The sequence below is a fragment of the Squalius cephalus genome, assembly GCF_949319135.1.
Source record: "Squalius cephalus genome assembly, chromosome: 16".
Lineage (NCBI taxonomy): Eukaryota > Metazoa > Chordata > Actinopteri > Cypriniformes > Leuciscidae > Squalius > Squalius cephalus.
In genome coordinates this window covers 19,208,284-19,226,275 of record NC_137137.1, presented here as the reverse complement: position 1 = coordinate 19,226,275, position 17,992 = coordinate 19,208,284, and the positions used below count along the sequence as shown (strand labels likewise).

Below are 17,992 nucleotides of genomic sequence, written 5' to 3'. Positions count from 1 at the left end.
ATCTGAAAAACTGTCCAACATTCCCAGACAAAATATGAAAATTGCAACATTAAAGGGATTGGTCACCCAAAATTAAACTCTGTTTACATTTATTCACCCTCCAAACTTGTATGACTAATACCTACAAATGATAAATTGCCATCCTACTGTAAACAACTGTTACGTCACAATTAATATACAACCACTTGCACCTTCATGCTTGTGCATGTCATGCTAGTTTATAGGTTTATAGACACAAACATCGACATCAAGTATGTTTTCTTTCCTTTTTAATGAAATAAAAAGTAGTAGGCTATTTAGGCCTACCTTTTTTTTAAGATCGGGCGCGGCCATTTATATGTGTGGAGTCCACTTTCAGTTCTTTTTAGCTGTACAACAGCTCGTTTTGCTGTTTGATATTGCAAACTGGTACCCAGCAAACAGAGAACGTTGGCGCAACGTACCCAACCTTCTAACAACGTTTTAAAGGGGGGGTACAATGGTGTTTCATGTATTCAGAGCTGTTTACAGTGTTAAAGAGATGGATTCTCATGCTTAACATGGTCAAAGTTTTTTAAAAATATTTTGGACGAATAACGGAGAATTTCTGTCCCGAAAATCTTACTTCCGGGTTGGTACAAGTTTCGGCTGGTTTTTTTTCGACCGTGGATCTAATGAGTAGACCAGAGTGGAACTCCTTATATGAGCATTTCTCCCGGAAAAGCTCGCCCGCGCACACGTCGACCAGAGGAGAGCGAGACCGCGCACATCAACGCGCTTCAACAGGAAATCATCGGCAGCGCTGCATAGTGTCTCCAAAGTGTGTTTTTGGATGTGAGGGAAAGCTTACCATGTTCAGCTTCCCAAAGAACCCAGCGTTAGGAACAGTGGATGCAGATTGTTTTTCCGGGGCAAAAACGAGTTGTGTAGACTGTTTGTTCCCTGCATTTCGACGATGAATGTTTTATAAACAAAGCCCAGATCGACGGATTCTCTCTATGGCTCTGGCTTCGCCCACACGGCCCGCCTCCAGACGCTCGGTTTTTTTCCGGAAAGACTCGGTACACCCTATCTTTCTTTTATAAATATAATAAAACTAAAGACTTTTTGGAGATATGAAGGATGCAATACTACTCTATAGGTACTCAAGATTAACAGGAGTGAAATTGAGTGAAAATGAGCACGTTGTGTGGTGAAGGTTACAGCGTTGAGCGTTGTCACAATGTTGACATTGAACCACCGTTCAGTGCCATTGCTTAAGGTTGTGCCTAGGGTGTCTGGACAACCACTGGACTGCATATGTACTCGTCACTGCCCCGAAGCGCGAAAATCAGACTTTTAAATTTCAACTGACCATTGGGCCGTCTCATTCTTCATCGAGCAATCCATACGTGAGAATTGCGTTTACCTAAGCTAAATAAGATACGTAATTATTCAAACACAACCTACAACTTCCTTGTCTAATGTGACATTTTATTTGAACATCTTCTGGTCAGGTATGACAAATATTTAATAACTTTATGCCAAAAGTATGAAGCCAAAATGACTTTAATGATGAGTAATTGATTTCAGCACGTAGCCTAACTTACTTGTTGCACGTTAATGCTTTTTCCTTTTTTTTTTTTTTTTGGAAACGCACAGAGAAAATTTTTTTTTTGTAACTGCTCGCACAACTGATTATTTTTTCCTTTCATTTGTCATCTCATTCGTTTTTTTGCTAAATTTTATCATGTCTGCTCATAGTTAACGTTAATCCACTCCCTGTTTTGTTTTCTCACAAATGTATGACCTTTGGAAGTGCAATTTGATTACCATATGCAGTTTTAATAAAGTTGAATTAGGTAACCTTCTATGTCATTTTTTACTCTTCAAAGTGTACACTTGCAGATGTTGATTATAATGAATTTACTGTTAGGTCCATATATAATAATAGGGATAAACAATATTTTAAAAGTATATAATTTTTTAACATATGACTAATTAAAAATTAACCACAAAACATGCTAAATGGGGGATATCTATATCAGCATTTTTTTTTTTTTTTTTAATGTCCAGAACGTCGTCTCTCAGTTGCTGAATGTCGCGCAGCAACGTTTCTATAACCCTGGCGCGTCTTACAATTCTACGTTGTTACAATGTTGCGAGCACGTAGACAGCGACGTTGCCATAGCAGAAATGCAACGTGCCAAAGACGTTGCCACAACGCAAATGTGTTTGCTGGGTACCTATTTCTTACCATGTAGCCTATTGCCGTAATTATAAACACACTTGTTTGTAGCACAAATAGTTTTACTCTTCTCACACATCTAACAGAAAACAGCTTACTTCCGCGTTGCAAAATAAGGTGGATAGGAAAGCATTAAATAAACTTACCTGCATTGACAACTGTCAAACATGACAGCAGATACGCAAGCTTGAGCATTCTTAAAGTTAATGAATCCAATTATTGCTCGCGCTTGTCCCTTCTTAACACGATCCCAAGTCGATGCAAAATCTGTCTTCAGACAAACAGGTGTTGTGTAGCCTACTTCTATGTTCATTGATAATGATCGTCTATAACTTAGCTACTTAAAGTAAAAGACAGTGACGTTTTCTTCCTCAAGACGTTCCTCTTTCGTTTTATTTTGAATTTCACTTCTGTGTGTGTGGTAGGCTAGCCTACCTAAGGCGCATGATTTTGCTGTAATAAAGTTGTGAATATGATTTATGAACCTAGTGTCATATCTCGCGTGGGTTGTGCTTGGGTCGGAGTGTTGGCGAATGGCGATAAAGCGCAACGCGGACATTCTTTGAATCCTATACAAGAGACTGGTTAGGCTAATACTTTACACTGAGGTTTCATTTATTAATGTATTGACTAACATGAACTAACCATGAGCAATTTTTTTTTTACTGTAGGCTATAATCTAACGTTGTTGTTAATAAAAATAGCCTAGCTATTCATTGTTTGTTCATCTTAGTTCACAGTGCATTAACAAATAGCCTACAACTATTTTTTTTAATAATGTAGCCTATTAAATGTTGAAATTAACATTAACAAAGATTAATAAATGCTGTAGATATGTGCTGTTCATTATTAGTTAATGTTAACAAATGTAGTGTAGTTAACTAATGTTAACTAATGAAACCTCATTGTAGCCTAAAACATAAATATCTAAAACAAGATCTAGATAAACTTAATTCTGTTAATTAGGATTTTTATGGAGTAGGACTATAGGAGAATGGAACATTGCGTGAATGCTACTCTTTATCAATGTTGCCAAAATGAAGATAAATATAGGCTTGTGTAACCCAGGTCAGAATTGAGCTGATCAGAAAAATAAATATAATTAGCAATAATTATATTTTCACTCAAAATACTGAAAGAAGGTATATAATGTGTTATCAAAGTCGTTCTGCTGCATTATGAGCATCAAAATAATTAAAATAATCAAAGCGTGACATTTGCCAAAAGATGGGCGCTGTCTAAAGTAATTAAAAAGTGACATCAACCTAAAATAAAATTTAAGTGAAGCTAATTAAAAATACAAATACTTATATAAAGATTAGTTATACTTATTTAGAATACTGAGAATTACTACAGCTTTTAAAGCAATAACAACATTTTTGGAGAAAGCAAGATTCCTCAGTTTTAAATGATTGGTTAGATTTAGTCAACATATGAAGTGGATCAAAAAAGTTAATCAAAGTTGTCCTAAGAACAGGTACTGTTCAAAATTCATGTATAACTTTGATTAAAGGTTTTGATCCACTTGTTGACTAGTTTCTAAAGTACACTATGCAGGATAACATGAAATTAAGAGCAAAAGTATACATTTTGATATGGGCACCTCTTAAATCAAAGACTGTTCTAAATAAATGAATACATATTACATGAATTACCTTTTTTATTTAGGCCTAACCCTTATTTAGGCCTAACCCTTTACTTATTTATTATTTTATTTATTATTATTATTATTATTATTTGTTGTTTAAATAATATTACTTGAATTCCTTATTAGGAATTATGTGTAATTATAAGAGTTTGATATAAATATGTGAATGTTAATTTTTTTTCCTTCTTTTTTTTTTTTTTTTTTTTTTTTTCATTTTTTCATATGTAAAAGTGTCTAACTATGTACTTATGGAAGCCCGTTTCCACCATAGTTGAGTAAAAAAAAAAAAAAAACGATTCAAGTCATAATAATGAGAAACTTTCTCATAATAATGACTTACATCTCATAATAATGAGAAACTTTCTCATAATAATGACTTAACATCTCAAAATAATGAGAAGCTTTCTCGTAATAATGAGAAACTTTCTCATAATTATGACTTAACATCTCATAATGGGTTGCTCATAATAATAAGAAACTTTTGTGTAATAATGACTTATTTTCTCGCACTTCTATGCCAGGATTCGTACAGATTCTGTCAAATGAAATTCCAGAACTTTCAAGGACTTTTCAAGCACTACTTTTTTGGATTTCAAGGACTTCAATCAGCACTTATCAAACAAAATCTTTATTATTATTATTTTATTTATTTTTTACTCAAATTACATACAGTATATATGGTATCTGATGTTTCACTTCATAGAGATCAATCCATTGACCAGTGCTGTCAGGCATGGGATATCCCCTTAACCATTGAAAGGATATTGAAACTGATTTTTTTTTTCCCATGTATATGATTGACCTGAAGAATGAAAGTTGTATTATATACTAATCATATACTTAATAACATGCTCATAGCCATGCGAAATAGACGGGCTGCAGCATTAATTTAGCGTGAAACGATTGTATTTTTTCAACAACAACAAAATCGAAATAGTTTTAATTAGGGATGCACCGATACCACTTTTTGGTACTCACCGATACCAATACAGAACCCGATCCCTGAATTTTCACTGCATTTGTAATTTTTAAATGTATTAGTAGATAAACCAAAAGAATATAAATCATAGTTGGCTTAATTTGTTCATCAAATATATATTTCCTTCAGTTATTTCATGCTTAATTAAGCCTGCTAAAATGCATTGTATGAGCTCCTGTTACTGTCACTATTCATTCTAATATATGATATATAATATATATCATATTTTATCTTTAATTTAATAGCACAGCACATATTTAGACTAGAGCAGCTCCAGCAGGGCTCAATGCTGAGGATTGGGTCAGTGGTACAAATGTTTAGACACCAGTGAAATACCAATTATTTAATCCAATTTTGATACTACAACAAAAACTACCAGCCTAATTAATGTGAATTTAAAACATTATTAAAGATAAGCAGTCAGTAACAAAATAAGAACAAATAATCAACTTACAAATAAATACAATAGAACAAAGAATTTTTTCGGGTAGATCTAACAGGTAGGGGTGATATCAGCTAAATTGGGCCACTTTTTGGTAAATCGTTTGGGACAATAATACAATACCATATATGCCTTTTCCATGTGTTTTTATGATTAATAATGACTGTTTTTGATAATTTTGTGTTGAAATTATGTAATAAAATATAATTATTTAGGCCCTACAGTTCTTGAAACATCAGCTGTGCCAGCTTTTTTTTGCATGAGCTGTTTCAGGTACAATGGGCCAGTCAAACTGCGAAGGGAAATAGTAATTTAACATCAATTTTAATTTTAAAACACAATTGCTTATACAGCCAGATAACATTTACACTGCATTAAACAAACATATTCATATGTGCCATTAGAAAAAAAAACATTTTGCCTTGGCCTTTGGAATTAAAATAGCCCCACATCATCACATAGCCTTCACCATACCTAGAGACTGGCATGGGGTACTTTCCATAAGATCATCTCTCAATGCAAATCAAACCAGCTATTAGGCTAACTGAAATAAAACCATGCCAATCTCTAGGTATGGTGAAGGCTATGTGATGATGTGGGGCTATTTTAATTCCAAAGGCCAAGGGAACTTTATCAGGATGCATAGTATCCTAAAAAAAAAACTAAAAAAAAAAACTTACAAATAAAAATCTGCCTGCCTCTATGGGAATTTAACATAGGGGTGTCCAGACTTATGCACCCTGTATTTTAAGGACGAACATTTATTTATTTACGATACATTATTCATTCACAAAGAAAATTGGTGTCCTTAAAGGTTGGATTTTTCCTAATTTTTTAAATTAAGGCATTAAGTTCAGTTTCCAAAAGATGATTTTTTATTCCTCTTTTTAGTCAACTTTAGTATGGGTGTCTAAACTTATGCATAGCACTGTATATATATATATATATATATATATATATATATATATATATATATATAATTTCTTAAATGCTTGCATACTTGTGATAAATATCAAATAAATGTATTTGTATTTGTATGATCACATAGGCAAGCAGTGAAAATGATTAAAATACAACAATTACAATTTATAACAGGCAAACACTATCACAGTAATTTAAACTTTGTAAACCGAGGCTTAACAAGACTCTGTAACATGCTTCTGTGTGCATCAATAATCAAAACATGCATTATAAACATATAAGCTGTGAGTTGATTAAAATAATGAATCACGATTAATCGTGATTCCAAGCCACAGCAGGCTACAGCATACATTACCCTAGTTACCTGTGGTTGGCCTGGCTGTGCGTCACTCAGAAAACAACAGGCCAATCAGAAGAGAGGCTCATGAATATTAATTAGACATGCCAAAATCGACCTGGGGTGCGTTTCCCGAAAGCATCGTTAGCCAACTATGGTCGCAAGTTCCCTCGTTACCAATAGAGTTCAATGGACATTGCGATGAACTTGCGACCATAGTTGGCCAACGATGCTTTCGGGAAACGCACCCCTGTTCTTAGCAGAGCTCCTGAGAAAGGAGCTGTAAAAATGTATTGGGATGGTTTTTATTACTTATACCGCAAATATATATTCTTATGGACATCAAAACCTAAAATAAAACTTCAGAAAGGTGTTCAATATGGGACCTTTAACATTCCTGATTGTTTAAATGATTAGCCCTCGGGGGCCCCCTTAAAATGCGGGGCCCCAGGCAATTGCCTGGCTTGCCTGCCCTATTGCGATGCTTCTGGGCATTAGTGTCGCCAAAACTATGGTACTTCACCCTAAATACAATAATAACCATCTAATTCTCCAAAATGTTGTCTCTGTGTTTTATTGTAGGATTCTCAGTATTTAGACGTCAGTCCCGTTTTCTCAGAATCAGCTGCTGGTGAAGAGTGAAGCCACTACAGAGACACAATCACCAGAGACTGAAAACAGTCATCACACACTAATGGGTGTGTGACTTTACAGAATTTTCTTGTTTTAATCTTTTTATGGGTCTGTTCTTTTGAATTACAGATTTTCACAATGATCCAATACATTTGCTAAAATAACAGTGAAACAAGAGAGAGTGACTATAACTCTTTTACTTTGTGCATTGGATTGTTGCAAAATTTGTTGATAATTATTCATTTTCCCATTACATTTTTTTTTCACAATTTATTAGCCTTAATTATAAATTTAGGCTAAGGTGAAAAGTTTTATTTTAGAGAAAATAAAGAGCTAAATCTGAGATATACTGTATAAATGCCGTGCTGGTGTCCCCAGCAGAGGGCAACATAGATCATGTGAATGAATTTCACAAAACATTTGTTTCAGTAAAACATTTTTATGGTAAAAAAAACATTTTTTACCATTCACTCGATTGGACAGTGGGAAAAAACCGCAGCAGGCACATAAACAGCGCGCAGAACGCTCGTTGCCATAGGAAACCAATTGAAATTAAAGCTGCAAGCAGCGATGAAAAGGGCCCTCGCACTCCTGCCACCGCCACCGGGCGCCTTTAGGAAAGGCCTCACTAAATTTGAAGAGGATCAGATCAAAACTGTAGGAGGAGTTCGCTAAGGTACAACGTCTGGAAATGGCAAAAACTGCACAAAATCTGAGAGGAAGTTCAAAATAGCTGACTTCCTGTTGTGTTTAGGGCTATGCTCCAAGAGACTTTTTTGTAGGTATTGGGTCATTACATGTATGTACCAAATTTCATACCTGTACGTGAAACGTAGAGCCGGGGCAAAATGTAGGGGCAATAATTAAGCCATTTTGCCCCACCCAATTTTGAAAACCATATCACACGTAAATTTTCACCACTTCTGAAGCGTATGCAAAGTTTCATGATTTTTCGAGCACGTTTTGTATTTGCCACACTTCCTGCTACCAGCAGGTGGCGCTATTGCTATAACCAAATATGAGCATGGTCATGTGTTCAGGACAGGACTCTTATCAAACATGTGAAGTTTGGGGCAGATTGGACATTGTATTCCTGAGTTACTGCAGGCTGTCTGTGGTTGCCTAGCAACATCGGAACTGCAAGCAATATTGACAGAGAACTTAATCTGATCATGCATAAATCACCAAAAGGCCGAAATTTGGTGTAAGTTTGTCAGGCCGCCGAGGGCACACCCTTCGACGAAAATTCAAGATCTTCGCAATTTAACGTCGCAAAGGCCTTAAGATTACACTCACCAAATTTGAAGAGGATCAGATCAAAACTGTAGGAGGAGTTCGTTAAAGTACAACATCAGGAAATGGCGAAAAATGCCCAAAATCTGAGAGGAAGTTCAAAATAGCTGACTTCCTGTTGTGTTTAGGGCTATGCTCCAAGAGACTTTTTTTGTAGGTATTGGGTCATTACATGTATGTACCAAATTTCATACCTGTACGTGAAACCAGGAGCCGGGGGAAAATGTGGGGGCAATAATTTACCGAATTTGCCCCACCCAATTTTGAAAACCATATCACACGTAAATTTTCACCACTTCTGAAACGTGTGCAAAGTTTCATGAGTTTTCGAGCATGTTTAGGCCCTCTAAAAAGCGATTCACTTTGGAGAAGAAGAAGAATAATAAACGGAGCAAAAACAATAGGGTCCTCTCACCATCGGTGGTCGGGCCCTAAATAGGCGCCTCTCACTGCAAAAAATGCGTCAGGTGTGATCGGCCCCGAAATGAGATGTCGAGCATATAGGACTGCTGCAGGTTAGTGGATAAATATATTTAGCCTATTTATTATTCAGAATGCACAGTTGGAAAGAAAATATATTTATAGGAACATTTCAGCAGGCTCAAGATGATTAATACAGTTATTAGCGTGAGAGCGATAACACCAAACTTAGCACACCTGCTCCCCATCAGGATTTGCACCTGCCCACACTGCCAAAAGAACCAAAACCTGGTTCAATGACCATGGTATCACTGTGTAATTACTTTGTGATTTCATGTAATATTCTAATTTTTTTGAAATCCTGTTTTCGTGGGTTTTATGAGCTGGAAGCCCAAATTCTGTACAAATAAACAACTAAATACTTGAAATCGTTTATGTTGTGGGCCCTGAATCTATAATCTATGGAAGTTTAACGTTTTGAATGGAATTATGGAAATAAATAAACTTTTCCATGATATTCTAATTTTTTGGAAAGGGTCTGTATATATATATATATACATATACATATATATATATATATATATATATATATATATATATATATATATATATATATATATATATATACATATATACTCATATTTTGAGAGAAAAGACACTTTATTTTTACACTTTGTTTCTTTTATTTTATTTCATTTCATTGTGACATTGAAATGACTGGTCTGTATATGTTTTTGGGGTGAGAGAAGAGTGCACAATTTTCATGTTTGACCATTATTGTGTATTGTTTGTGTGATATTGTAATTAACTTTCTTTTATTTTGTTTATTATTTTCACTTTATATCAAATTACATTCCAGTTCAAATCTAACTCTTGTCTGTCTGTTGTTTCTCACCACAACCCGCTACCTCCTTTACAAGCTTTAAATCTTCTGCTAAATCTATTTGCACCAACAGCAATTAATTTAATAATTAATTACCAGATTCTGTAGACACCTGTTACGTAGCTCTTATATTTGCTAAAAGACTAAAATCGGAAATGAGTTCTGTAATAGATGAGACGCAATCTGGTTTTATGAATAAAAGACATACTGTTAATAATATAAGATTGATTCTTGACTTATTAGATTATTCAGAATTGATACAGGAGTACAGCTTCATTCTTTTTTTAGATTTCTATAAGGCGTTTGATTCTTTAGAGCACCAATTTATTATTAAGTCATTACATAGATTTGGTTTTGCAAAGTAAGTAACCCTTTACAATAATAGAAGCTGTTGGATTAAATTAAAGAATGGCACTTCCCCAAGGTTTAGAGGAGTCAGACAAGGGTGTCCCATTTCTCCCTATTTATTTCTACTTTGTGTGCAACTACTCTCAACGTTTATCTGTGAAAGCGGTATTCAGGGTACCCGTAGCAGATCGAGAAGTTATTATTAGCCAATTGGCAGATGACACTATCTTATTTTTAAGAGATGCTTCCTAAATCCCTATAGTAATTGATTATATAAAACTGTTCTCTAAAGCTTCAGGACTTAATTTAAACATAAATAATGTGAGTTAATGTCTATTAAAGATTGCACCGCATCCTCTTTTTATAATATTCCAGTTAGATCTAAAGTTACATATTTAGGCATTGTGATCTCTAAAAATCAAGATAATAGATAATAGTACCTTGAACTTTGACCCTGTTATAATAAAAGCCCAAAGAAGATGTAATGCATGGTTGCAGAGAGACTTGACCTTGAGAGGCAGAGCACTGCTTGCTAAGGCTGCGGGAATCTCCAGGCTGACAGATGCTGCACTCTCTCTGGATGTGGACAACAAAATGTGTAGGACAGTCTATAAAACCCTCTTCAATTTTATTTGGAAAAACAAAATACATTATGTTAAGAAGTACATTATGTTAAAATCAATTTTCTTGATTTCTCATCTCTGAACAACACTTTCAAAATGAATTGGATTAGACAGTTTTTGTGTAATCCAAATTCAATTAGGGATTTTATCCCTAATTACTTCTTTTACAAATTAGGTGGTCTCCCTGTCCTATTGATCTGCAATTATAATACTGCTAGAATCCCTTTACAACTTATCTACAGTAAGTTCCATTGCGTGGTCTTTCATTTTTAAGCACAACTTTCCCCCTCACCGGTACTTTATTTGGAACAACCGGGAAATTGAGAGTCTGTTAGATCATCTAACACTTTACCTATTTCTTTAGACCCATTTGAACTCCCAGTAGGAAAACTGTGCTTTTTGTCACATCCTTCATCACCTATTATTATAGAATTAGATCTCTCTTTCAAAAGGAGAACAATTCCATATGTGGCGTCATATTGGATGAATTTGGTTGACCATGGACCAAGTATGGACTCTGCCTTTGAAATACATAACTAACAAGGTTAGAGAAATTTCATTCAAATTATTACACAAATCTTACCCTGCTAAAGCTTTTTTGAAAAGGTTTAAGTCAGATATAGACACAAGAGGTTCTTTCTGTGGCGCCCCTGATGAAACTGCTCCTCATATCTTCTGGGATTGTCCTCACACACAACTATTTTGGGATGAATTTTCTCATTTTATCAACTGCAATGTGCTTCCGGGTTTCTCTTTTGTTTTTTAAGGATGTCATGTTTTGCTTCTTTAATATACAAAAAGCTAAAACTAATGAATACTTTATATTATTATTAATCTATTATTGCTCCTTGCAAATGAGCTATAAATTGCTATATGAAACCTGTACGTAAAGGCCAATGCATATATGTATAAATTATGGATTTTATTATCATTTAATTGTATGTAACTTTTACATTTTTGCTATGTACTTGTGTTTTTGATACATTGGCATTAAAAAATAAAAAATACAAAATAAGGTGGTTAGAGGACCTGCCCCTCCTGAAGAATACAGAATTGTTTCCATATAAAGATAAAAGTGTTTGGAAAATGCTGAGGTGCAATAGGCGATTGTCTAAAAAAAAAAGAAAAAAAAAGTGTTATGCTGGTTGAAAGTCTCCTCATATCCTGATAGCAATCACAATGTTAAGCGGTCTAACACACATACCATTTTCTCAAAATCAGGTACTCCAATATTGTTTATATAAAATATGATTTATTTTATTACAATAAAATTAATATAAAATTTATGTACAACAACAGTTAATGAACAATAACTGCCATTCTTCAAAAATATACAAAGATGGTGTTCTCTGGAGATCCTTTAGAGAGGGCCGTGGCAGAAGCAGCTTTCACAGGAACTTCTGGGGTGGCTAAGAGAGGAATTCTGACATTGCTCTTCACGTCTTATTCTGTGACCTGAAACAAACAAACAAAAAAGGTTACAGTCATAGATTACAAGTAGAAGAAAACATTTTTACAATCTTTCAAATGAAAAGTGAATATAATCTTCAAAATCATTTGTAGCTGATCTTAGGCTCATTACCTTAAACCATTCATGTCGAAGGATTTTCCTCAAATAAATCCGTTGTCTTGGGCTTTCCTTCAGGAGGGATCGAATCAGGAGGCAGCATTCTGTGCAGAACGATAGAAGTGAGTCAGATTATTACTTTAAACTTTACAAACCTGCTGTCTTTGTATTAAGCTGTAAGATTCGACTATCCTATAAAGTACGGTCAGAAAAAAAATCTGAAAAAAATGCTTGTATTATCCAATACAGTATCTATCTTTATACAGGCACTTGGCTCAGGTGTTACTTTTTCGTAATTTCTTTGTTTTGTGATTTAAATTACAGTTGGTCTTCTTTGTTGTGATGAATGCCATCTTACCGTTTGACAAGCCAGGATCAGACCAGGTGTCTTCATCAATCATTTGCCTGTCTCTTGGCTCTGGAAAGCGTCCACACACCAACAGGAATAAGAGCACTCCCAGAGACCACACAGTAGCTGGTCTCCCGTGGTACTTGCCCTCTGTGCAGGACTCAGTCGAGTGCCTGCAGAAAAAAGATTTGTCTGATGGGTAAGTACCATAGCATGAAATACCATAGCATGTGGTCAAAACATCTGGTGTTTTAAATTTTTTTTAAAAACTGCCTCAAATGTGAGATATGGTTTATATGATACCTAGTCACTAGAACTTAAGTCCCAAACTACAGGTTTGATTCATAATTCATACCGTGGAATCTTTCATAGCCAGATTCCTGCAGGAGATCCCCACACCCGAAGTCAATCAGTTTGACCTCAAGCGTTTCTGCGTTGACCATCAGCTATACAGCATATAAGGCTAGAAGTCTTACAGCGGAGTCTCTTCCGGCATCACCGTTCGGCCATCTTGTCACAGGGAAGCTTTCTGGCGGGTTCTGTGGTACCTGATGTAAGGTGAGTGATCAGCACGAACACAAATACTCTTATCTCGCTGAAATCTTGATGGATTTACAAACGGTTTGGTTTCTTACAAACGTTATTAACGTGGCTATAATTCTGGATGCTTGAATATGTTGAAATATATAATATTATCATTATTCATAAGTATGCAGTGTCATAACTACATCTCTGACGTTTATAACAAACCAACCCATTTGAAAATCGGTAGAAAATTGAGCAAGTTATGGTTATTTAAAAAGTACATGCACAATTAAAACACAATGTTACAAGTGAGCGAGCTGACTGTGACAAGATGGCCGCCAGGTGCGGATGTCGACCTCCATTGGCCAGCAGCGTGCACGAGACATCTAGCCTTTATTATATGATATCTATGGGTTTAACCATAGACAGTAAAAGAAAGGGTTGGATAAGGGAAAAGAAAAGGAAATAAAAGAAAAGGAAACCATATGAAAAAAAATATATATTCCATCCATTTATATTATAATTTATATTCCATCCATTATTCCTGTGTTTTTAAAAAAAAAAAAAAATAAATAAACAATTCCTCATATACTTTTGTTTGCATTAACCCATTTCCTAATAGTTCTAATTCTTAAGATAGCTGAAATACTGTTTAAGAAATTCATCAATTCTTTTCATGCCGCAATACATGAGTGGTCTAAACTTTAAGAACATGTTTTTTTTTTTTTTATCATAGTGTTGAATGTGAAGTGACAATGACAAAAAAAAGTTCTTACAGTATTTATTTTAAACCATTGTTTCCAAGCAGGACCAGGTTATGAAAGAAATTATTTTTTTTTAAAGTCTTTTTTATTTCAACCATATAACACCTTTTCCTGATTGGCCAGATTAGTCCATATACAAGTTTTGGTTGTTTTGGTGGTAGGCTATAAAAGAAAAGTTATAAAGAAAATTCAGCACACTGAAAATAAGTCCATTATGAATAGCCTCACACACACACACACCCAATAGTAGGACAGTTTTATGTTTACAGAGATGCAAATAATGAAAAATTGACTTTTTAGGAATTTCAAAATTTTGTTGTATCAAAATTTCATTTAAAATTTATTTAAACATGTATTTACTTTTTTTATTTAAAAAGACAAAGAGCAGCAACTTAAACACAATTAAGGCACCTGTTGTATTACATATTTATTAAATGTTTAATTTAGTTTTTCCACTGCAATAGTATATAAACTGATAAAGTTTATAGACTGATTTATCCAGCAAGAGTCTCCTTTCCTGCCAGACCTGTTTTCTCTATTGTGTTTTAAATAAGTCAGATCACTTGATTCTCACATTTCGGAGCCCAGACGTTGAGTCGTTAGGTTGATTGACTTTCACCTATTGTCTTTAATGGCTCTGGGATAGCTCTTGGAATTGGAGTTCCTGGCCAGTATCAGCATGTGAATAGTTATGCTGATTCAATTGGACTCAGAGTAGGGTGTGTTCCCACTTCATTTGCATGCTTTATTCAGAGTTCCCGCCTCTATGTAATCCCTCCCCCTTGGAATGTATATAGCTACAATGTATAATGTTTTAGTTAGATTATGTTGGATTCCTGCAGCCACGTACAGCGGAGTTCTCAATAAAGAATAACTTCTGATGAACGTGATCCCCAAAGTCTCCTGGTCTCTGCTTCGAAGAAAGAAAACTTTACAACACACCATAACGTGGACGCCGCAAAAGTCACTTGTTACTATGTAAAACATTGTCAGGTTTTTCTCCAGTATAGATTTGCTTTCGTTTCAAGTAGCTTGCTCTGGAATTAGGTTTCACACAGACATGAAATCTCCGATGCGATCTTAAATTGCAGAGCCATTTAAAACTCTTTCCATACCGAGAACACAAATAGGGTCTTTTGTCTGCGTGACTTTTCAGGTGTATCTCTAAGTGTGATGGCAAAATAAATGTTTTATTACACCGATTACAATTAAATGGCCTTAGTCCAGAATGAATGCGCAGATGATTTTTGAAATTGCTCATCTTTGTAAACCTCTTGCCACACTCCGAACACTGCGATTTCTCTTCAGAATGAGATTGTGATTTTCTCATGTGATTTTTAAGCTGTCCTTTTTGTATGAAACTCTTTCCACACTGAGGGCAGGTGAAAGGTCTTTCTCCAGTGTGAATCCTCATGTGATCCTTTAAGGTATTGCTTCGTGTGTAACTCTTTCCACACTGATCACATGTGTATGGCTTCTTTCCAGCATGAATCCTCATATGGATTTTAAGGTTTAAGGTATTATACTTATATTTATTATATTTTATTTATAATAGACTCCTTTTATATATCTATATCTATCTATCTATCTATCTATCTATCTATCTATATACTGTATACAGTATATATATATATAGTTGTAATATGAGTATTACACTATAATAATATATATTTTAATATGAGTTAGAGCTGCACAGTTGATCATTAAAAGATTGCGATCTTGAATGAAACACTGACGCAACCTTATTCCTAAATGACATCAATTCGCCTGTCTATTAAACCTTCGACAAGTAGCCGATGAACATTCAAATCTGTGTTGGTGCTGCAGCTGACCTTGAGAGAGCATGTATGAAACACACACTTTACAAACAGTCTTTTCAACCACAGTGTCATTATTTCTGTGTTATAAACATTATCACAGAAGTATACTGGAAAATAAGTTATAGTTCGGATATAAAGGCTGATGTCTATGGTAGTGATCAAAATAGAGTAAAGCACCTTTTGAAGGTAGTAACTTGACGCTTCAAATAAAAATGGTTTCAGTTATTTCAAGTGACAAATTAATGTTTTATCTGTTAATGAATCATTCACTTGAAATTTAGCTCAGGAGCATTCCAATTTCGTTAATTAACCTGTGGCAAATTCAACTGAATGGGTATGATTTGGAAAGGCACACACCTCTCAATAAAATGTCTAACAGCTGAAAATGCCTATCAGAGCAAAAACCAAGTCATAAGGTCAAAGGAGCAAAGAGCTAAGAGACAGGATTTAACCAAGACACAGATCTGGGGAGCACTACAAAAAAATAATAACTGGTTAGAGTCATATATTGGGATGGGAGAAACTTACAGAAGGATAAACCTAAGCCACTAAATGACAAGCCCGCAACCTTTAGCCAAAAAAGCGTAACGGCAAATGCAAACGCTGGTACGCAGAGAAATAGAGCAGACTGAGGCTGTTTTTTTATGAATGGATGTCAATAAATATGGAATGCCAAAGTTGACTTAATTAGAAATAAATAAATACATAAATAAATATACGAAGAAATGTAAAAAAGCAAAAATACATACATAAATAAATATACAAAGAAATGTAAAAAAGTGCAAATAAATGAGTATTTATACTTTTATTTCCTTATTTATGTATAATTGTATTTTTTCACACATTTATTTATTTTTTTATTTATACATGTATTTATTTCCATTTTTATTTATTTCCACATTTATTTATGTATATATGTTTTTATGTCTACATTTATTTATTTTCACATTTATTTATTTATACATTTATTCATTTCCACATTTATTTAACATTTCTTTGTCCGTATGCTAATGAGGGGGGCGTATTTTACCGCAGACAACAGCAATCGAGCTCAGAGTGGCAGTGCTGAAGCTTTGAGGCCACAGTGACACCTTGTGGTGTGACCAAACGAAACGCAAGAGGTGTGCGGACAATATCACATTTTAAGTCATGTAATATCTATATCACCCTAACTGTATGTAGGGTAGGCTATAACACACATAGCACACATGAACAGAAACTGCACTTCAACAGGTCTGATAGCAGACACTTGGACATGGTAGCGCATGAAAGTATCCACTATTAATAACAATGTAAATGCGGTGGATAGGGCTGATAAGAGCTTGCGTTTGGCTTGCGTTTATTGTCGATGAGACTCGCACACCAGCGCAGAACGCGGAGAGAAACCAAACCAGCGCACATTTCACTGACTCCTACGCAAGCATATTGATCAATGAGTTTGAAACGCGACTCAATACACAGTTTACATTCGCGTTTCCTAATTTCGTATGCATAACAGGTGACAATTCAAATGCTTAAAACACAACACATATTTCATAGATGCTGCTCTTAGTTACTGATTAATCACAAGTCATCAATTTGGAATTATTCTTAAATCAAACAAAAGGGGCTCATGTAAACGCAGCTAGTGAGCCACGCATCTCACGCCATGCATTTCTAGCACAGAAGCATCATCATGCCCATTCAAACAGCACCTGTCGTGCCCATGGTCGGGGTGATATTTCCCCCTATAAATTGATTTCCAGGGGCGTTTTTCCCCCAAACCTTATTAAATAGGTAGGCTATACATCATCATATATGTCAAGTTCTTAATATTGATCGATACTCTACTCAGTTATTATAATAATAAGGCACTGTGGCTGTTATCAGTAAAATAAAATTAACAAAAGTCATTAAGTCATTAAAAGTCAAAATCTTAATACAGAGGAGAATGCTTTTACACTGCAATTACAATTGCATAAAAGTCGTTTTTATTATCGTTTTTTTAGTCGTTTTTAAGAGACATTTAAGAAACAAACTATCAGTTCATGTAACGCTTTATAGTTCAGTTTTCCGACACAAAAATATAATTCATTAATCATTTCTGAAGTCACGATTTAGAAATTGATTGAGAGAAAACGGCAACTAGGCTATCCATAACTGAAAACTGAACTGTAAAGCGTCACACGGCACCTCACATAATACCATTCATTTCACATTACTTGTAAAAACTATATAGACTGAAGACGATTTGT

The 17,992-nt window shown here is 34.8% G+C and overlaps 1 protein-coding gene across 1 annotated transcript in view; it reads right to left on the bottom strand.

Moving 5' to 3' along the window:
* Window positions 1-17,992, bottom strand: part of LOC307173554 (hereditary hemochromatosis protein homolog) — a 76,452-nt gene that overhangs the window by 10,274 nt on the left and 48,186 nt on the right. The window lies entirely within an intron of this gene.